We start from the raw sequence: 22937 nt of genomic DNA on the forward strand, positions 1-22937 counted from the left end.
CACATCAAAGAAGTTAAGGACTGAGTGGGCTTGACCACTCAGCAGTGGTGTTCCAAGACAGGCTTTAAGTGTATTAAAAATGCAAACATTTGTTCTACTGCTGCCTTGCTGAACTGTTCCATGGAGAACCCTCTCAACCCAGCTGCTGGTGACTTTCACGGGTACCAATTAAATTTTTATATAACATTTTATAACGATAAATATACTCAAGAGACTTACACATCATTCCTCTGCTACTTTAACTGCTTTTCAAAGCCCTTTTCAGCAAGCTTATCTTTGTTTTGCTTGTGCTGATTAAAAGGCAAGATATATATTTAATAGGGTATGTAGTACCAGAGAGCACACTTCACATAAAAGAAAAAGAAGTGCAGTCAAACCTTTGTTATACAAGTTGAGTAGAAGACATTGAATTAATTCAGCTAACAATGGTTTCAAATAATTAATGGGATTTTCAGGCTATTGAATACATCAGGGACCATGAGTTTGTTTTGGGCAAATGAGATTTTTGAATGATCAAACCTCTGACTAACAGGTAGGCAAAACAGCTTATGAGAAGATCCTCTGCAAAAAATCTAAATGGCTAAAAATGAGGACTTGAATTTAAAGATTTCTCTAGAAGTATTTCTGAGATACAGAGGATGCAAAACAGCCTGAAGACGTTAAAAATCAGCAGCGCCATCCGTCTGGGCAGACTCCATCCTGAATGTACCAGCATGACTGAATATTTCCACAGAGATACTGATTTCCTAGAAAGAATCTTCCACTTCCTTTTTTTTTTTTAGTGCAGTTTGTTCCTCTCCCTGGACTATTTTTCCCCCCACAAATAACCCTTAATTGTTTGTTTTCCCTGTAAACAGTGAAGAGAGCCATATTGCACCATAAAAGTAATGTCATGTGAGTTCCCATCCCATCAGCTCTCCATGACTGCTGAGTCATGCCTGGGTAGTTTTCAAGCATTCAAAGCTTGAATGCTACTAAAGCAATCGAAGACATTTCACAGAAGTCCTGGTCATTTACTGAAAAGAGGTAGACTTTTCCCATATACCATAGACTGTGGTTTTGAGGTGGTCTCTGTTCATTGCCGTGGATGGGAGGACATCTGGAGCTCGTCATGGCTACTGAGGAGGGACCTGATGCATCCTTTCAGGAGGGCTGTAGGAGCACCTCTTGCTGATCCACCGCTGAAGAGTGGTCACAACAGCTTACCAGGAGACTGCAGCGTACTGGAGAATCAGAGATGGTTGTGACAGTGAGAGCAGCTGGTGTGTAGTGATGAACTGTATCGGGGGAAGGAAATCATTGGTTCCAAAATGATAAAGTGGGCTTTAATTGTCCACATCCTGATGCCTAGGGGAGTACTGCCAGGGAGGTTAGAACAGACGGAAATGCTGCTGACATTAGAATAATGTGCTGCATGTGAAACCACTGCAAAAATAGTTAAATGGCTCCTTTGCCAAGGCCACAGAGTGAAATGTTACTACACCATGGGGCGGATTAAAATATGCATTTTCTCCTAATTGAGCACAGCGGACTCAGCTGGAGGTCCTGTCAGGAGAAGAAGAATAATTTGTCACAGCAAGAAATGTATAACTTGACAGAGCATCTATTAGGCAGTACAGTAAAAACTAGAGTAGGACTTGTGCAGGTTTTCTTTACTCTTCAAACTATCTGGTATAGGCATTAACTTCCTGTGAGTAAATTTCAGACCGTCTGGCAGTGGAGCAACCTGGTTGGACTTGATGACGTTTAAGGGCCTCTTCCAAATCAAACTATTCTGTGATTCTATGGAGTATCTGGCTGTGAGAAGTATAAAAGGGCTCCATGAGAACACCCATAGGACAGGGCTGCTCGCTGGCCTGTGAATGTTCTCTAGTTCTTTCTTTCCTCATGCCACTTTTATATATATTTGTAATTTTCAGGGAGGTCTGGCCTGGCCTGGCTGCAGCTTTTAGCTGACTCAGGCCACTAGCTCCCAGCCCAGGCGCATCTGCCAAGCAAAAAGCTCAACCCTCTGCCCTGGCCAAAACCACGCTGTAGCCTTTAGCAGGGACTGCCTGTGTCAGCCACCAGCTTTAGATATGAAAGCAACTCCATGCTGTCCTTGCCCTGCAGCCTTTGCAGTGTTTTGTGTAAACAGGTGAAGCGAAGAAGGCCAAGCTTCAGCTCTGGCTGCTGTTTTGCCGCACTTCGCAGAATCCTGTGCTGAATCTAAGGAGCAGCTCCCAGGTGTGGGTGCCGCAGAAGCAACCTGTCACATCCATCCATGAGGATGCGTGGTAGCTAAAACCAAGGTACTTCTATTCAGGCACATGCTTTTTATCTCCCTGAAAGGAAGATCTCTGACTGACAGGGTAATTCATCATTTACCTGATGCACGGAGAAGAAGTTGCCTGAAGGAGCAGAGCCACACACATTTTTTTTTTCACGTTGGTGGAGGCATATGCTCTTTGTGAGATCCACTCTTTAAAAAAGTTTCTGTAACCCTAAAAAAGAGAGTCTCATTCTCTAGGGAGATGCTACTGGGAATCTTTGTTGCATGCTGTAGCTTCTTGGAGCGATGTAGTGGACAGCCATTTCCAGAGCATGAGTAACAGTGGTAGGAGGAAAAACTAGGCATAGAAAACCCCAGTGACACTGTGAGGTGCACTGGAGAAATCAAAGAACTGATAAAGGACAGCAAAGGATCCTCATGCCTTGCACAAATGGTACAGGTCACTGCTGCCCACATAATTTACTTTCCAGTGTTGTCACAGGGCTACTCTTGAGTCCTCGTGCTGGGATGCTGTCTGAGGAATACCTGCCCATCATGCTAGGTGGACCTGGTGCTCTGTAGTGCCTTCACCAAACCCAGTCCCTCAATGGGATTATAATGAAAAATTGACTTGGGCTTTCCAGGTCACCTGAAATGCTTCCCAGCCAGACCAGGAGCTCCTACCGTGACAGGAGCTCACCGTCATTGCAGCTAGGCATCCGATTTCGATTATTGCACTTGGCCGCTTGCTGATTAGCTCTTTCTTTTGGTCTGTGTCAGCTCTTCCCTCATCTCTTTCTGTGAGGGGTGTTTGTCCTACTCCACAGCTTATAGGAATTATTGCACTCTTGAGGCCTGTGACATTCATATCCTAGTGTTCTTAAGATTTTACTTTCTGGCTTGCTGGGCATTTCAAGTTCAAACTCACAGACTGATCAAGACCTGTTTTTGTCCTTCTGCTTACTTGGAATTGAATCAACTCATGGTCATTTAGACCAAACTTCCATTCTACAACCAGTTGCCTTGAAGTGTTTTGGTACTTAGCAGAGCTGTATCAAATGCGGTGTTGCTCTAGAGCCTGGGGCTACTTGCTGTAGAAATTTGTCCCTTTCATGCAAAGATAGTTTGTCTTTCCATATTTGGAAGCATTGCTTAGTGCATGGTGAATTTGAAACTCTTCTAATTATTTGTTCCCTTAGTTTCTCATAATACGTTGGTGATCTCCTTCTATAACAAAATTCAACCATCAAAATGAGTGGCAGACCCTATTTTAATTCCCATAGATTCTCTCTTTCAGGCTTTCCAAAAGTGATTTTTGACTTAGCCTGTATCTGGGTTTTACTGAAGCAATCAATTCTTATTTCTTTTCAGTCTGCTTCATCAGTTAGTGAGAATTGCTACCTCACTGCCTTTTACCTTTTCTTCTTTTTTAAATAATGCATATCTTTCAATGCATGTGTTTGAGGTAAGATTACTATTCCAATATGTTTCTATTGTTCTTGTACTATCCATTTCTTTTGTTCTGCACCAGAGATTCTACTTCCTATATGTGTCTGGTCTTAATGCACAGCATTTCTCTTGATTTTCTCTGTTTTAATCCAGTTTTAAATAGCAAATTTCATTAAATGTGTCACACAAACATTTATTCCTCTCTTCAATATTATTCCCTTATTCTCTTGTTGCCTATTCCTCTCCCCTTCCGTGTCCTATTACCCACTGCAATCATCTTATTTATCTGTTTTTTGGTTTTTTTCCTTGTGTTTGAATCAAGCATGAAGATTAAGTGAGGCTCCCAACCCCTTCCCCTCTGTTTCTAGTTTAATGTTCTTATCAGTCTTGCGACTGCAATCCTAGGAGTTAACCAGATGGAGTCCATTCCCCAAAGCAGTCCTCATCCTGTGAACATCTTTTTAGGGGTTACACATCCCAGAACCTTCTTCATAACACTGGGCCACAAGCCTTTAGTTTATCCTACCTCTTGAATCATGCCTTTGCTTTTCACCTGAAGAAGGGCACCTGTAATTTCATTCCTTTTGCATTTTCCCCTGGCAGCCATGTCTGATCAACTCTAATGTGACTATGGCAGCATCATCTGGCCCACCATGAAGGACAGCCAGTGGATTTATTTTCTTTCCAATAAGGATCTTTTCCAGCCCTACAACACATCCTTCCTTCTAGCTGACATTACATATTATCTTGTCTAAATCTGACTTTGACAACAGTATTGCCACTTACTCTTAATAAAAATTACTGATCACAAAGACCTTCCTCTTCTTACTGTAAGCAAAAATGCCTACAGTATCCTCTGGCTTTTCTTTTTTCATCCAACATCCTATGCATCATCCTTGTTCTTTTTTTTTAATATTGTTTCTTTCTCTCTTCTGCTGGGGATGAATCTGTTTCTTGTCCTCTCATCATACTGCTTCTTTTTTTTCCAGTGAAGCAAATGTCTGCCTCTTTTTGCTTTTCTATTAGCTGATCTTTTTCTCTGTTTCATCTTCTATGTTCACACCTTCCACATACACCATCACCTAATGATCTGCCCTTTAAGTATTTTGTTTGGAAGTTATCTAGAGTTTGACATCTCTTGTCTACATCACTTGTTTAAATATCGTTCTGAGGTCCACTTAAATCTCAGTATCACAAGAACTAGATACCTGAGTTTTGGAAAACTGTATTTTAATTTTCTTCCTCCTAACACAGACCAAAACTTCATTCCATCTCCAGCCACCAGGAGACATCTACCTGAGGGGCTGCAGATGTGAAGCTAAGGGCAAAGCTGGACGACACACAGTGGCAAGTGCACTTAAGGGCTGAGTTGATGAATGGGCTAGAGGGGAGTTTCATACACTTTCCCTTTGCTGTGTTAATTGTTTCAGTGGTAGCAGGAATGAAAAGTGATAAAAATTTGCTTTAGACACTAAATCAAACAAATGTGATGTATGCACAGTGCAGGAATTAAAAATCTAGCAATACACCTTGAAGGTGTTTTTAAAAACATTCCACTTAGTGCTTTTTCAGGATATGAATTATTTTGTAGATTTGGATTCCTCTCTGTTATTAAACACATTTGCTTGATTCTAAGAAGCTTGGTTTTACGTCCATCTGTTGTCTACATCACTACAGCCCAACATAAGGAGTTAAGTCTCATGTCTGAAACATGCAATTATGGCTTTGGGTAGGAGTAGCAGCAAATCCTGCTCCCATGCGTGTGTTTCCAAACAAAACACAGAAGGAATACTGACAGGAGACGAGCATGGAAAGGAACTGATCTGTAGAATACACTAAAAATATTTATTATTAATATGACATTACCACTTTTCACGTTGTTTCAATAGTGAGATTTTTAAGTGACAGTATCAAAATATTGTCAATGAGATAAATATTAGATGCATCCTAGCCTGAGAAGAATCAGCAAAATACCAAGCAAGATTTTTCTTTCTTTTTATTTTTCTTTTTTCTTTCCACCATTTTTTCTTTCCTCCTCATCCTTCTTCTTTCCTTTTACTCCCTACTTGCATTATTAAGCAGTTTGGTTGTTCAAAACGTGTTTTCTCTTATCTTTGTACTTGTGCATGTCTGTGTTTTTAAATTAGTAACTCTCCCTTTTATACCACACTTGAATTATACAAAGGAAAGAAACTGTCCTACTTAAAAGAACACTAAAAGATTTTGCAAGGGAAGTATTTGAAGACGGATACGTCAAATTAAATAAAGACCATTGTTAAATATTTTTCCTCTGGTATAGTTTCAGTTCTGAAGAGAGTCTAAATTTAGACTCTGAGCAGTAGGTATGGCATCATGTGGCATATTGAGTCCTACATTTGGAAGAAAGATTTGCGTTGAGGAAGTAGCCTAAAGATCTTTTAGAGAAACTCTGAGTGCTTTGTTTCTGTCCTCAAAAAAATATGGGTTTTGTTGTTGCATTTTGTTATGGTACTTACCCTTAAGGGATGGGGAAGAATATACCAAATGATATCGCCAAGTTAAGCAGCTTTTCTTAATGTAGTACGGTAATGATCCAAAGCCAGGTGGAGTTCTTATACAGTGGAAAGTTTGTTTTCACACAAGCAAGGACAAGGGTGGCTTGGGCTTGAGATACCTGCATGGTAAACATTCATTCAGTGCCTCAGTGCTTGGGCCCTGTGCTGAACCCAGACTGAGAACTCTGGAAGTTGATTCCATCAAAGGAAGGAATTAGTGCGACCCATAATATTTAGGAAAGCCATCTACTTACATAGAAACTGAATCTTTTGCTCAAAAGCCAAATCAAACAACAGGAGAGGGCATCTTTATTCTGAACTGCAAGCTTACTTCAGCCAGCATTCAGTCAACCCCCCCCCGCTTTTATTAACTCCACATCTCCCAATTCTTGCTCAAGCAATGTCCAATCTGTCCTTTGTCGCCTGTTTTTCTTGCAGCTTTTATCACACATGCCCTTCACTGAAAAATACCCAATGACAACCTCTCCCTTCCTAACTCCAGAACTGCTGCTTGAAAATCGCTTTGTGCTGTGAGTCTGAGTCTCAAGCATGAGCTACATCGTGCTCATGGCACTGGGTACCAGAGGTGGCTTCACAGCTCCATTTTGGAGTGTGAAATAGTGGCACAAAATGGCAGTATACTCTACCAGATCCCTTGGAGCCAAGGGCAGAGGCAAAGTGTCTTGAATCCTTGCTGCTGGTGCTGCTGTGCACTGTGGAGCAGTGAGGGGACTGCGGGGCAGCGAGGGACCTGTGAAGCTGTGTAGGAGGATGGAGTCAATTTCTGAGCTGTTATTAGTGACAATCTACATATCATTAAAACTCCTGTGCCATCTGAATGCATAACGGTACTTTATCAACTAAAACTTCTTTATTTAATCAGTTGATTTAATTACAAGCTAGTTAATTGAAAAATTCATGGGACAAGTTCTGAAGGTCAAAATACTCAGAAGTTCAAAGAAGACTAGAGCATTTGTTTCACTCGAGGTGTGACATCCAGTGCTGAGTTACAGAAATCTGCTCTGATTCAAACTGATGTTGGGACTAAACAAATGAATTACCAAACAAGAGGACAATTCACTTACATTCTTGAGACATGAATGTATCTACTGCCAGCTGTGCTTAGTCTGTGGTTAATTTATCTGTACACTGTCGTTTCCAAAATATCCAAGTAGTAGCTGCTTTTGCAGAAAGACTTTAGCATTGTCCTTTCAGCTCCCTTTGCCTTCTAAGGGACGTGTCCATGTCTGTGCAAGTGCTGGATTGATTGACCTGCAGACTGCCTTTTTCCCTGGATGGGAGAGACATGCTGAGTACAACAAAAGCTCCAGATTCTTTGTCACTGTGTTTCATTGCTGTTTGAAGGAGTTTTTTAGAAATCCCTTTTTATTTTAGAAACTCAGCAAGTTTGTAGGTGACATCGAACTGAGTGGTGAGGTTGACACCCCTGAGTGGTGTTCCATCCAGAAGGACCTTGACAAACTGGAGAAGTGGTCTTGTGAAAACCTCATGAGATTCAACAAGGAGAAGTGCCAGGTGCTGCACCTGGGCTGGGGCAAACCTCAGTATCGATACAGACTAGGCGAAGAAAAGCAGCCCTGTGGAGAAGGACTTGGGGTGCTGGTGGACGAGGAGCTGGACATGAGCCTGCAATGTGCACTTGCAGCTCAGAAGGCCAACCACATCCTGGGCTGCATCAAAAGAACCGTGACCAGCAGGTCAAGGGGGGTAATTCTGCTGCTCTACTCTGCTTTGGTGGGACCACATCTGAAATACTGCATCCAGCTCTGGAGCCGCTAGCACAGGAGAGACATGGAGCAGGTCCAGAGGAGGGCCACAAAAATGATCAAAGGCCTGGAACACTTTCCCTATGAAGAGAGGCTGAGAGAGTTAGGGTTGTTCAGCTTGGAGAAGACTATGAGAAGACCTTATTGCAAGCTTTACTTAAAGGGCGCTTACGAGAAAGATGTGGAAATTGCAGAGGCCAGGTGAAATATCTGGTCAATAATCTGGAAATAATCTGGATTTGTGAGACCCTACATGTTGCAAACACTGATTCCCCTCTCAAACAAGCACAACAGAGCCAGGGACCACTAAGAAGTTGCTTGAGATCCATATTTTAGACTGAAAGTCATGTAAATATCTCCTGGGATATTTACATGCCTATAAAAGATTGAACAGCAAAATATGTTGCCAAAAATCCATGAGTTTTATTCAGGTAAGGATATATGAAAACCCTGCAGCCTTAGTGCTGCTGCGGAAGTGAGTCCTCTGTATGCTACTGCTTGTTTGTCCAAAATGTATGATCAGAGCAGGTCAAGGGCATGCATCCTCTGCCTCAGGTGTACAGAGACTGCAATATCCCCTCTTACAGGAATACCTCGTGTATTGGCAAACCCTGGGCTAATTCAGGCTTTGTGTTTTCTTCCCTTCATTACAGAATTATGACATTCCTGTCTCATCAGGAGGATGGCACCAGCCTGGGTTCAGCCTAACCTATACATGTATCTGCCTTAGACAACATACTCTCACTTTAAAGAATATGTTGGGCTTTTTTTTAGCAAATAAAACATGACACTTCTGGCCCTTAATAACTGCAACATACTTTGAAAGAAGTGCAATCAATTTAATATTGCTTTATTGAATCTGCAAGTAGTCCTAATTATTAGCTTCTAGGGACTCAGTCTCCCTCAGACTTTTCAATCAGGATATTAACTTAGAAGCCCTGTGGTGGGTCTGTCTGCCTGTCTGTCAATGTTAACTATTCAATTGCTGGACACTTTAATGACAAGCAGGGATAGGAATGAAGCCAGGAATAGAAAACAAGTTAAATATGCATAAAAAATGCAGGGGGAAATAATGAAAGCAAACCAAATAATAAAACAAAAGAGAGGGGAAAAAGGAAAAGGAGGATGGTAGAAGAGAAAATGAAGCAAAGCACAAACCACATGAAAAACAAAAGGGACAAAAGGCATACATATATAGAAAGGTGAATACCTCTTCTTGAGGGATGCTGCCTCTAAGAAGAAGAAAATCAATAAACAATAACTATGATGTAATTTAATACTGCTAAAAACTGTCTGAGAGACTGTTGACTTCAGAAACTACACTTCAGAGACTTTCCCCCTTATGCTGCTTACTGGAAGACTTAAGTTTTTCTCTTGCTGACCTGCACTAGCAGCTCACAAAACTGCCCTGGACAGTGAGTGGAGATGGGCCCCTGTGGGATGCTGCTGAGAGATGTACTGTGAAACCTGCAAGAGTGGTCCAAGGATCAGTTTTCTTAAGTGCTGCTGTTAAGAGTGCTATTAAGAGTGTATATCTATACTATGGAACAGTTCTGAGAGGTTTTTGTCTCCTTGGATATCCAGTGAGAAAGCTGTCATGATGCTTGCGGAAGTCCAACAGGACTTGGTAGGAACAGTCCTATTTCCACACAAAACTTGCATCCCACGTCCAGCTATCACTTATGGGGCTTATTCTGCCCTTACTCTTTGCAGGAATTTTTTTGCTTTTCAAACTTATCCCTTAGGAGTTGTAAGCATGAGTTAGGATGTATTTTTTTAACATTCCTGTTGGCAATCCCCACTCATCTTTCAGCAAGACTAACGCCCCTTGAGCATTGCTGGCCCAGACGATGAGCACAGCATCTTCACTGCCATCCCAACACTTATCTTGCTATAATAATCTTGTTAAGATAGGGTGAAGAAAATGCACTTTTAGGTCTGTGCATTTAGGTCTGCTTCTGAAATGATGGTCCTGTGACACAGGATACAGATTTTGGGTTTGGTTTGAAGAATTTAGGGAGACCCAGTTTTCATACCTTTGTGTAGGGGTATGCAAATGGGAGGAACACAACAAGACCATTGTTAACTCTTGCCTGAGACCAGATAAAACAGTTATGCAATAGTGATGACAGTGAGTTCAGCATGTGTGGTTCCTAATGTGAGCTTTGTGGGATCTTGTGACTAATATATATGAATATTTCTTTAATCACTAATCAGTGTAGAACTTCCCCTTGACATCAAAGGTGGTTGTACTGGGGAGGCACTATTTGTAGTTTTAAAAGATCGCTCTTGCCCATCATCCATCACTAAAAATGGAAACCTTTGCTGACTGCTACATGGTTTTTGACAATTGGCCTAATGAGGCAGCAGAAAGGAAAGAATAAAATAACAGTAATATAGTGAAATAGTTTTCACTTTCTGCGCGGGTTTCCCGTCTCTCATTATAGGCACTTATAAGAAGTGAAAAACGCATGAAAATTCAGAAGACATTATTTGAAACAGTAAGTGAGTCTAGGTAATAATGTATGCCCAAAAGGAAGGGAAATAATTGTTTTTCAATCTAATGTTGTATTTATCACTCTGGGATGAAAATACAGCTAATACATATTTCAAGTGTAAGTTCAAAGTATTCATGTGCAACCAAGCAAAGTTTTATTTCTCACTCTCCATCTGTTTCCAGTAAGGTTATGCTGTTGTTTTTCTGCATTGTGTGGTTGCATTATCTTAATAAATGATTAGTTGTGAGATATGATTTCCCTTTAAAACATGTGACAGCAAAACGAGTTTTTAATAAAGTGTTTTGAAAAAGCAACAGACTGAAAAAAACTGGGCAAGACTTCAAATTGGTAATGAACTGAATATGCCTCTAATTATATTGAATTTACAAGTAACAGGATAAAGCAATGTTAGAAATGACTTCTGACTAAAACTCAGTGCCTTTAGGCTGTGAATGTTGCCCTCAAACTTCCAGATACTGAATAAAATTACCGTATCATTATTTGTTTTAAATATCTGTCCCTTTAAATCTCAAAATGAAGGGCAATGGGTTAAGCTTTCCTGAAAACAGACACTCTGATAAAATATGTCACACAAGCTAGGATTTTTCTCAAGGCAAGGTTTTTTTTTTGAACTTCATTTTACCTAGTACATGTAACATTTGGTGTAAGTCGGTCTGGCTGTGTGTAGCACCAGGCTCAGTACACATTTGAACCTACGTTTTTAAACTGGGATTCAGCTGTGTCAATCTAGATGAGGCTCATCATAAAGACTAAATCTCTGTGCCCCTTGCCGGCAATTTAAGACTCAATCTCAATCTTTGTATGAAGTCATTTTGTATCAAATGTATAAATAATTAATGTGTTGTGTATGGAAACACTATTGGATTAATTCATTTAATAAAAAAAATCTGTAGATAAATAGAGGTTGGTCAGCAAAGTGACCTTTTATCTTCTTTTTTTCTGTGACCTTGAATTAAATCCAGCGTTGACCAGAATGACCATTAATCATTTTGATCAGATTGCTGAGAGAATTACCAAGTGAAGTTAGTTTAGTCATCTCAGTTTACTTTCTACAGGGAAGAAGCGTTTGGGTTTGTATCATACGAGCAACACAATAAGCCTATGATTGGTTTCTGCAGCTCAAGGCTGATATGTATTTGTGAAACAGCAAGGGCTCTGCCTATCTTGAACCTGCTGCAGATAAATAAAGGATTTCTTCCCCTAGCATGGGTAACCTTACATTTTGTGCCATAAATAGATTTTAAAATGTCTTACAGCTAAAAGTATGGAGAAGGGGTATGCTTGCAGGTCAAGCAGAGTAAACAAAACCATCTCACAGATTTCCCTGGAGTTTAAATATGTTTGTATAGCAAGGGGAAGGAAAATACAGGTTTCCTACCTACCTCATGACTGCTACTACTCAGCTGCTATTAGCACAGTATGAATGAACACACAATTGGAGAGAAAATATTAAAAGACATTTAAAAACTTGTCAGACCAGTTATTAGGTTAAGTAACATTCACTATAACCTCAATATCATGGATCAGCTTTCCTGATGAGATCACAGCAGGTTAATTCAGGAGAGAGGCAGAATCAGAATCCAAGTCAGAAATAGAGTCCATTACAAGGAACAGTGACATAATGAAACTACGTTCATCAGATGTATTTTGCCTTTTCCATGCTGAGGACAATGTCTTGGCAGTACTACAGGGAATGAAAAAGATGATATACATAGTTCATCAAAGTCAGTATCCTGGTTCTTGCATGGCATAAATGATAAAAAGATAAAAAGTGTTTCCGGTATCTCTTTTGGGGAATACACATTACTGGCCCAAGCTAGAATGTGTCATTGCCATGAAATCCAAGTTCAGAAGAAATGATCTGTCACCTCTACCTGCTGACGTCTTTCCTACCTTCTAGGCTGCTTCCTCTCTTTGAGACATTTCCAGATGACATATGTTTTTGGCTTGTGCTCCATGGGATGTAGTAATTGATCGGTCCTGCTAGAAGAACATTTATGGGAGCTGACTGGCATGATTTATCTTTAATCTGTCAGGCTTCACTTATCTGAGTTGTGACCTCATGTTCCAAGAAATCTGCATGTTGTGCATTTGTATAGCATTTGCGCACCCACAACTTTGATGTGACCAAAAAGTGGTCACATTATATTCCATATAATACAGAAGGACCTGATAGATGAGTGTGCTACCTGCTCTAGCAAAGGGCTCTAATGATAAGCTTGTTGAGAGAGACATTAATAGAAACTATTAAATGTGTTTTCTAATCACTGTCATAACTCTTTTTTTAGGAGAAATGTTTATACTAATTGCAGGGTGTTTTTTTTCCTCACCCTCAATTATTGCCTGGGTGCTTTGCCTTGCCACAGGCCTCCAAATTTTCTTTCCTTTTCCAAGATGGAAGCTTCTGAGAGCGTTTCTGACTTAGTTTCTGATGGGTTCATCCCATCCCAGAAGTATTTCACCTCATCCTACCTTGTGAGGATAACTTTTCCTTTCCCCCTTTGGAATGTTGCCCATTGCCTCAGAACTCGTCTTAGCACTACACACAGAGAAAGGATAACTTACATCCGCTACAAACATTACCCAAATATACAAAGAGTGACATGCGAAAAAAAGTTATGAATTCTGGCTGACTGAGAGCAAATTATTTAAAACCCATCCCAAATATCTACCCACTAACTACCAAAGGCTTCTTTCTGCATGAGCACAGGGCAGCCTGTGATAGGACTGCTTCTCACCTTTGCTGGACCAGCTGCAATGATGAGATGAAACTCTGCAACTATCTTGTGGCAGTGTAAACATTTTCTTCTCTTTCTGAAAGCAAAATGAAATGGAAGTGGCACGCACAGCTCAGAGAAAAGATGCTTCTCTGTCTTGGCCAGCAGTGCGGGTGAGCATCCAGAGACACAGTGGTGGGGATGGACACCAAGACTCCTTGCTCCTGCTCTCCTGTAGGGCATAGGACCAAAGGCTTCAACCCTGTAAGAGTGTCAAGTGAGCTCAAGACGTTTCCAGGCTTGGAAGCTCCACAGATCCAGGGTCAGATTTATTAGAGATAAGTGATATGACAACACTGAGCCAGAGTCAGTCCCCATCCTCCTCCTCATTATGCATGAACACAAAATGTACAAACACTTACAGGCTGTTACTTACCAGAAAACGCAAATGCGTCTGAACTGGGTGTGCAGTTTCATATCACTTTGGCTATACAGCATGGGTTTATAGCTGCCCGTTTCTTATTCTGAGTGCCACATGCAGTACGGTGGGACATTTGGCGTGTTTAGCTATAATTCAGCATGGTGATGCGAGTCAAATTAGTAATCTGTTTCCTGGTAGCCATTTAATAACAGTCACACATGGCCTGAGGAATTCTCCATTTGTACTAAAGACAGTCTAACAGACACAGATATGTTTGTCTATGCAGAAACTTCAAAGGAGGCATTTTCACAAATATGTGCTGCTTGTTGCCTTCCCAGGGGCATTTGTTACTGCTTCCTGCAATGCTTAGTTTAGATGGTCTTGTCTTCATGGACCAAATGAAGAGTCAGCCAGAGTGAAAGCCCACCACTTCTTTTTCATCTTGCTAAGATCATTAGTCCAGATCAATTTTATATTCCCATATACCATTAGCACAGAAATACGTTCTTAGAAAACATGAGCTGGTGAACCGCAATACCTTTTACAGACAGGGATATCGCTTCATCATTTGATGTAAATTAGGAGACATTTCAAAAAGTGAAACACAAACTCAAACAATCATTTCAGTGAGCTTTTCTCTGAGATTATTGTTCTAGCTAGATACATGGTCTGTATTTAAAATATACGAAATGGAGGTATACTTAATGTTCAAAGTGATATATGATAAAGATAGAAAAAGGTGAACTCTTAATATATTACAAGTCTTTCTTACCATGAAATAACTATTGCCTATTATTTTACTCCTGACATTTTTATTTTTAGGGGAATTTCAGTTGATTTGTATTGCTGACACCACTGATATGTTGTTTCCAGTGACCTTACATCCAAAATCAGTAGGGTGTGACATTTGATGGCCCAGATAAAAAACCTTACTAGTAGAAGAGAGGGTTTATTTTCCTGGTCATAAATTAAGTTTAAATAACTCAGAATTTATTTTAAACTCCTCAGTACTTTTTAGTGTCTAGCCAATAAATGTATTTATTACTGGCAGCTTAACTCAGGTTTTCTTGGTGAAGCAGTTCACTCAGTTGCTTATGTAGCAGCCTCTCTTTCTGAAGCGGAGTTTAGTAGCAAGCACTGCTTCCTACAAACGAAAGGAGATGGCTCCCAGGTAGTAAATAGAATGGAATATAGTGGCATTGTCTTCTGATTTTGCCTATAGGTAAACAGGTAGGAAAAAAGAGCGCAGCAGCTATTAACATGATGCACAATAGTGAAAAGTCAGGCTCAGAGAAATTTGCAGCATCTCTGTTAACATAGTAGCCAGCCACGGATATAAATAGTAAAGACGTAGTATAAATGTTAGTGTGGCCTAACCTGTAGTCTTATCACACCTGTTCACAGTCCTGCCTGTGCAAATTGTCCTCAGAATGTTGTCTTGAGGCAGTTTTTAAACAAATGCCAGTGATCTACACACCATTCTGGTGTGTATTTCTCCACTTTGAAAATGCTCAAAGACCATGATCTCTAGATGCAACTTGAAAAGGAGAGAGCGGAAGAGTAGAAATTCATTCACCAGAACTGTTATCAGTCCCTGAGACACAGGCACGTTTAGATAAAAGGGGAGTATGGGTGGTGCCTCAGCAAAACCTTAAAAATCCTGGGGAAAAGCCTTCTTGTCCCCCTCTGGTCTGCAACTAGGTCTAAGGGCCTTGCAATGCTGTGAGGAGGATGTGGTTTTACAGAATGACAGTAAAGAAAATGATAAATTATTATTGGATTGTTTTAAGAACTTTTTTAGCAGTGAGAAGAGAGCTATCACCATATATAGGCTCTTAAAGTCAAGATAGGTTCCTGCAATATGGAGTTGTATTCTGCGTTCCCTCCTGACATTTTTTATTGCACAAGTCCCTTTAGGAGACCACTGTGTCTCTTAGGCACTGTCTGTAAGATACAGTGGTACAGCATCTGTTTGCATAGCTGACTTCTGGAGACACTGGCAGCAAGGAAGGTTCATGAAACTTTTTTGCTTTTCAGAAAGGGTTTTTTGGAGTTTCAGATGCAATCTGATTAATTGAAGCAAACTCTCTGTTACAATAGAGACTGTCTGTTACAAACACTCTGTTACAACAGAGGCTGTTCATTTCCCAGGGAAGGAGAGGAAGGCAGATTAATTCGCCTGACTGAAGATGCTTCCCACTCTCTTTCTGCTGAACAAACACCATCTGTAACTTCAGTGTGGGTGGAAAAGCACAAGAGATTTTGGATACTAGGACGTGAGCTCTGCTTCCGTGGGGAAAAGTCTCTTCACAACCAGCTTTTGTTTCACTTACCCTAAACCAGCTCAGTTCTGGTCTCACAGACCTGGTCTGTGGGTGGAATTTACCCTCTCCCCTCCACCTTCCAGCCATGATTCCATAGCCCAAATCTCAGATGCTTGAAGTAGCTCTCAGCCTACCTGGACATGAGAAGGACTGTTGCCTCTTAATAGGAGGATAGCAGCCAGCTGGAGCAAAATTCTTTGCTACTCCTGACCTCTGGGACCTATTCAAAGCAGGCTTTGAGCCCAGGGTGTGAATTTATAGATGAGGCAGAAAGTGTATGCAACAGACCTTTTCACGCACAGCTTTGCACTGCAATCCTCTCAGTCTGTGCATTTCAAACCAAGCCGTTAGGTAACCACAGTATTGGAAAAACAGGCCTCATAGATGCACAAATGCTAAAAAATGAAGTATTTAGCTTTGTCTTCATGTTTCTCGTGTTTTAGGATGACATCAGTTCATATTTTCTTCAGCAACCAACAGGGTTGTTTCTGGGTAGTTTTATTTTGGAACCTTCAGGCTGATTCTTGTGTAAATCCTTGATTTTGGCATCAGAGTCTCAAAGAAAAAAAGATCTGAAATGAGCTGGCAATGCTTAAGGTGCATATTAGCTGTTCGAATGTATATATGTGTATATCTGTTTTCACTGGAAGATTTTTAAACAGGTTGACGACTACTGATTTGCAGACTTCCTGAGGAGAGCCAGAACCCATGAGTCCAACTTTGGTTTGTGCTTTTCAAAGTATTTTCTATATAAAATAATCTATATTAGAATAACAAATTCACCGGTGTTTTCTTTTACAGTTAATTTTCCTGGAATCATATGCTGCTGCTGACCTGGCATAGAAGCTGTGTATCAGATGGCCAATAAGAAAAAGGAGGATGTAATTTCGTATCATCCCATAATGCTCTTCTCCAGAGTGCTATGGAAGTGGGAATGGCCTGCAGCTGGTCTAGGGGCACTGAGGCTTTTTTATCCTTATCCTGGACACTCCTCAGCAACTTCTTTTTGTGCAATTAGTGGTGGAGCAGGAGAATCCTGCGGCAAATGTGCACTTCCTGCCCAAGGTCCTTCGTCCTCCTCAGTGGGCATCTCTGCTCTCCGTGTGTTGGTGGGAAATGTAAAACAACTACTCCAGATGCCATGGGTGTATGGGTGTATGAGGAGGAGGGCAAATTGCTAAGATGGGTCTTTTGCTTTGCCTCTGCCTAACCGTGTGAGTAAAGGGCTTTTGTGGACACTCACCAGCCCGGAGGCATAGTGTTACACTTTCTTTCTCCTTCATGGTCCCTTCCTTGGAGCGCATGTGAGATGGTGAGGGATCCAAGGATTGTCAGATCCACATGGTGATTTCTGTGGAGCTAGTTGGAAAGGGACCCCACAACCACAACAGCACTGAAATAAAGTGATAGACTGGCTACAGAGACCAGTCTGCTTCTAGTGAGATGTCTACTCTGCCTCAAAAGAAGGAAGGCCATCATGGGAAGAGAGATGCCCCAGCCCTGAGAATAACAGAGCCCTTCTCTCTCCTCTCAGAGGTAGAGTGAAGCTCCTGTGTCCTGCTACGCTGCTGATCCAGCCCTTGGACACATACTGTGGCCTGAAGCAACCCTGACTATCCAAAACTGCCTATCACAGCCACTCTTCCTGTACTGGGATACTGATGACTGCTGCAAATGCAAATAGGAAGGTGAAGTAGAGGTCATGTCAGAAAATGGCATTGTCAAGGTCTGTTAAAAGATATATCCAGGTTCTGGCTTGCTTTGAACAAGTCCTTTCAATATATCTTTCCCTCTTCAGCTACTCTGGTGATCTTGGAGGGATTTTCCTAACAGCTGCACATGTTGATTTTCCACAATTCACAAGAGTTCCTGTGTTTGGAAGTCAATATGCCAACCATTAATATACAGCATGCTTCTGCTGTGAATTCATGAAGTATCACTGCAATTAAATATCCCTGCTAATGACATGATTTATTAATGAAACAAGGTTAATCTTAAAGCTCTTGAAAAAAAAAAGAAAATACGGTTGATTCTCCCTCACAGCATCATAAGATTCACATTAGATATAGATTTTGAATGACATTTAAAAACGTGCCATGCCAAGGAACCTAGCAGGGACAATGGTCTTTCTTGCCCTCATTTGCCCTTTTCCAGACAACTCACACAAACTAAAAAGGGGAAGACAGATAAACAGCAAAAAAGTTCCACCCCAAAAAAAAAAACCCAACACCAAAACCTCCTGATAAGAAAATGTACAGCAGTCTTCCAAATGCTTTGTTTAGAGTCCTCTCGGTCAGAATGAAGGTAGCACTGAGATGTGGAAGCTTTTCCTGTGCAGGCGGAAAGGTTCTTAGAGAAGGCTTAAGAATACCACTGTAGCATGTGTCACAGAAGCAGTACCTGCCTCATACAGTGTAGAAACTCGTTGGTATGGAGCCCAGATGGTGGTCTAGTGGTCTTTTTTTGTTCATTCACAATAGGTGCCCTCTGAAAAAACTTTGGAATAAATAATAACTCAGCTGATCAAACAAACAAAATTGATGTAACTGGTACCTCAATGATATTTGTAAACCCAAAGAGTTTGCTATATGTTAATGGACCCCACATGGCTGCAGAAGTTCTTGGTCTATTTGCTATAGATGCTGTTGTTTTAATTTGTTGTTTTGTTTTTTTTTTTAATTTTTATTTTTCTTTACTAAAATACTCTAAATGTTTGCTATTGGAAGAGAGCAACGCTATGGGAGGCTATTCGTAAGAGCTGCAAACACTGACTAATTGATTAACCAAGAGTTCTTGAAGAGAATGATTTGATTAGGGTAATTTATAGAGATTGTATCTTTTGTCATCATTTGTCTTTGAAAATATAGAAGAAAACTGCTTCCAAGTGCATGTAGCCGCTGGCATGAGAGATGGTGTGCACTACATCATCAGTTACAGCAGACTGCTCAATTTCGTACCTTTCCAGCTAGTCAAATATCCAATAACAACACACACACGTACGCACACACACAAAAGCACTCTAGCTCTTTGCACTCAAAACTTTTCCAACATGGGCTTAGAAAAATATTTGGGGTTGTTCACTGCTCTGCTCTCTGTAGCATAAACATTTATTTAAATGGGGCTGTCTTTTCAGTAATGAAGAATGAAGGAAAAACAATGGTCTGATTTTGACAAATTAACTTGTGATTTGGAGAGTCAGTGAAGCAGGGAAGAGACATTCCTAACTATACTAATTAAATGAGCTTGCAACATTTATTTTAATGCAATGGAACCAGCCATATGAAGATGAACATTTTAATTTATTTTGTGGTGACATTATGAAAAATTTCGCTGCTGCAGATTATCTACAAAAACAAATCTCATCAGCATCTAGGTTTGTGCATGAAATTTACATCTCTCACATAAGTTTGACCTTCCCCAGCGAAAACAAATGGAATGTGCTAAGTTAAAAAGTTTCTGCAAAGGTTGTCTTCCCATTGATGTGGTGGTTTATGTTCAAATTACCTCTGTGAAAAACACATCCATTTTTCATGGTGCAGTGTAGATGAAAAATTCTGAATCCATTCTAAGGGGAATGCAAATATAGCTCATTAGTTCAAAAACATTTTTCATGAACGACTGCTGAGTATTTTCAGGCAGATGAGAATGTGCAGTTTCAGCCAAGAATGAGCACCACATGTCCTACTAATTGTTTTTTAAACTCATTCCTTCCCTCTATGGCATTCAGTAAGCCTAGAAAGTGCGAAGATTCCTGAAGAAAAAAAATTACAGGTATCCTCACTTAGAGCATAGACTGGGTCTTTCCAATATACTGTGCCTTATGAGGGGAAAAAAAATAGGAGCATTAGCTTTCAGATTGGTAATATTGTTATATTCAGGCACATGACATTTCTCTCAGCGTTTTTCAGGTTTTAGTAATGAGTAGGAATATTATTTATGGAGTGCCATCAGAGGAGAGACTGTTGTCCTAAGGTTCATATCAGTTATATCATGTTATGGAGCTGCTGTCTGTAGGAGCTGCAAGAGTTCACTGTGTTTTGCTTTTTTTTTTAAACTAGGTTAAGTAGCAGTAAGATATTTTTGCTGCTTAAAATGATTCTTAAGAAGTTGCTTTAGCCAGGATTTTCCTTGTCTCTGCAGGCCTCGCAAAGGTTTGCTTTGAGGTGGTCTTAAAAAGGAGGAGATTTGAGCAGTAACTCAGGCTTCCAACCTTCCCTTCATGAACGTGAAAGCTACAATTAAAAACAAAACAACCACCACCACCAAGATTTTATTAAGAAACTATCTGATTTCAGGGTCTGGTCAGTCATTGTATATCCTGTGTTTCTGAGCAGTGGTCTTCCATGTGCAATGCGCATCCACCAGCTCCTCCTCACCCCTGTGGTGAAGATGACCTTCTTACGGGGCCTTTCTGCAAGCCAGACCCATCTTAACAGCTCAGGGTAGTCTTTCAGTCACCTGGGCCCAGGAAATGAGCTGCCTGTGTCATGGACTGCTGACTTGGGGTGACTTGGGGTGACTCAAGTTGGCAGCACAGCTCCAGCTGTTCTGAAACCAGCAGGACATCCTTTGGATGAACTTTTCACCTGGGCAACCCGTCAGACATTGCACAGACCTCATCTGCCCTCCAAAATTCACGCTGTAGGTATTTATCATTTATCTTGGCCCTTTATCTATCAGCTTTGGAGTGTGGGATCAGCTTTTCAGGCTAGTTACAAAGAAAATCAAGCCAGTTGCCATGAACTAGGGTTTCCTATAGCTGATCACTGCCCTTCTTTTTGCCTCTTGCCTGGTGCCCATAGACCCTTCCACAGAAGGTCTCTTCCCCACTGAGAAATTGGCAAACCCTGGCATGTGTTGAATCACTTCATCCACCCATGAGCTGCAGCAAATCTTCTGCCTGTGCACAGAAAAGCTTGACATGGGATGAGTGCAGTCTTTCACCCAGCTGAAACTGCAAGGGGGTTTTAGACAGAAAGGAGATAATTACTGAAAGTTGAGTTGGAATTTAACCACAATAGTACTAACATCCCTAACCCAATGTTAAGAGAGTCTTAATGACAGTCAAATATGGAAACAAGCCAGTTGATGGTAAAAATCCTGTTACCCAATTTCGTAACCCTGTTTTTTTTTTTTTACCTGAAAAACAGTGCTGTGCTCTGTAAGGGTTTGCTAAACACTTTCTCATTACAATTTTTTCCAAGATGGAAAGCCATCAGGCACTGAATAACTAACAACACTGTACTGTAAACTTGTTGATGTTTGTTGACAAATGTCATGCTACCAATTTTTTCTTGACTCAGGATGTCAGTTATTGCTTTTCTACTTAGGTCTTCTACAATACCTTTTTTTTTTTTTTTTTTGGTAGCCAATCTTAGAAATGGTTCTCATATGTTGATTTCAGGTATTAAATCTTCTTTACCGGAACAAAAATATCCTCCCAGTCATACACAGAAATGTGATCTCTGACATGTACCACCGTCACAACTGCGGTAGCACTGTCATAGCGGGGTGCTTCACAGACCCTCCACACACCAGCAATCTTCTGTCTATGTGGTCGATGCAGAGCTAAAACTGCCCAGCTTACTTAAAAAAGAGAGACATTCCAGTGCTTCAAAGCCACGGACAGGGAAACAATTTTCTGCAGATTTCATGACATCTGCCCTGCCCATAAAGCGAAAGAGCCAGGACATAAAATCCAGCCTTTCTCCGGGGTCCATGGCTACAAGGCCACAACGCAGCTGTGATTTTGCCTGCATCAAGGAAAGTTCCCACAAGAAAGTGATTCCTTGTATTTCCTGAGAATATGATAAATGCTCTGGATAGCATAAACACACATACTAAGATTCCTTTCAGCTCCTGGTAGGTTAGTGTTAGTCCTGGAGCCGTGGCAAATGTAAGCTCCAGTAAGTGACTTGCAGCGTGGAGGGAAAGAGAGGCTTTATACAGATTCAGAGAGGTGATGGGCAGCCTCTCTATTGAATATATTCTGTAGCGCTCAATAACTCTGCCTCTAAAAATCATTGGGCAATAATTATACTCAGAAATGATGAATCTGCCACATTGTGCATTGGCTAAAGCCACACAAAAAAAAAAGGCCAGTGTATTGTCTGAGAGGACACAGAGAAGTAGTTTCTTCCAATGTGATGGAGTTTTTTTGACAGAGGATGTTTCACAGATCTTTAAACGTGGAAGTATTTTATCATCACTGACGCTTGGGCACCTTTCCTGAAACAGTCAACACACAAGCTCCTGCTCATAAAACTGAGATGCTCACATTTAGCTAAAAACACCAACGCACTGTGAAGGTCTCATAGGACAAAACTCATCCACAGAGGTACTTTCATGAAACTATGACTCCACCAGGAATGAATCTATCCCATGTTTTTCAGTATGTTGTTTACGAGCAATAAAGTCTGCTGTCATGCTTCCCATGAGATTCCTGATGAGAGAAAAAGACAATGCATTTATACAAAAGCTAGCACAGAGACCTTCATAAAGAAACCTGACAATTTGTTTTTTGCTCCAAAGTAATGTACAAAGTCATTGCTCTTTCTGAGCTCATATACACCTTGTGTTTCTCTTGAGGAATCATTTCTCTTCATTCATGTTTTTACTCTGTTTTAGGCACCCAGATTAACGTTGTGTACCTGCACTGGGTGCTTTTCTGGCTTTCATGCTGTGAAGGTAGCAGCTTGAATAATGGCAGGAATACATCCAAATGGGGAGAGGCTTTGTTTCTCAGCAGTCTTTCTGACCCCTCTAGAAGCCACATTCTTCCTCTTTTATTTGTCCCCTTTCCCCCTTTTCCTTCTCTTATTCCAATTACCCTTTAGCTAAGAAGCATCCAATGATATTATCATCACCTTCTGCTGTCTATAAAGAGCAGCCAATTGCTTTCATCCTGATAAAAATTTATATTAGACTGAGGCAAA

General features: G+C 40.8%; 1 long non-coding RNA gene across 2 annotated transcripts in view; it reads left to right on the forward strand.

Moving 5' to 3' along the window:
- Nucleotides 1-18740, forward strand: part of LOC128851379 (uncharacterized) — a 30521-nt gene extending 11781 nt beyond the window's left edge. For both annotated transcript variants that reach the window (XR_008448739.1, XR_008448740.1), the window contains one exon: nucleotides 16804-18740. This is a non-coding gene — a long non-coding RNA (uncharacterized LOC128851379). The remainder of the gene's footprint in view (nucleotides 1-16803) is intronic.
- Nucleotides 18741-22937: the final 4197 nt, after the last annotated feature.

The sequence above is a fragment of the Cuculus canorus genome, chromosome 2 (assembly GCF_017976375.1).
Source record: "Cuculus canorus isolate bCucCan1 chromosome 2, bCucCan1.pri, whole genome shotgun sequence".
In the NCBI taxonomy this organism is placed as follows: Eukaryota; Metazoa; Chordata; class Aves; order Cuculiformes; family Cuculidae; genus Cuculus; species Cuculus canorus.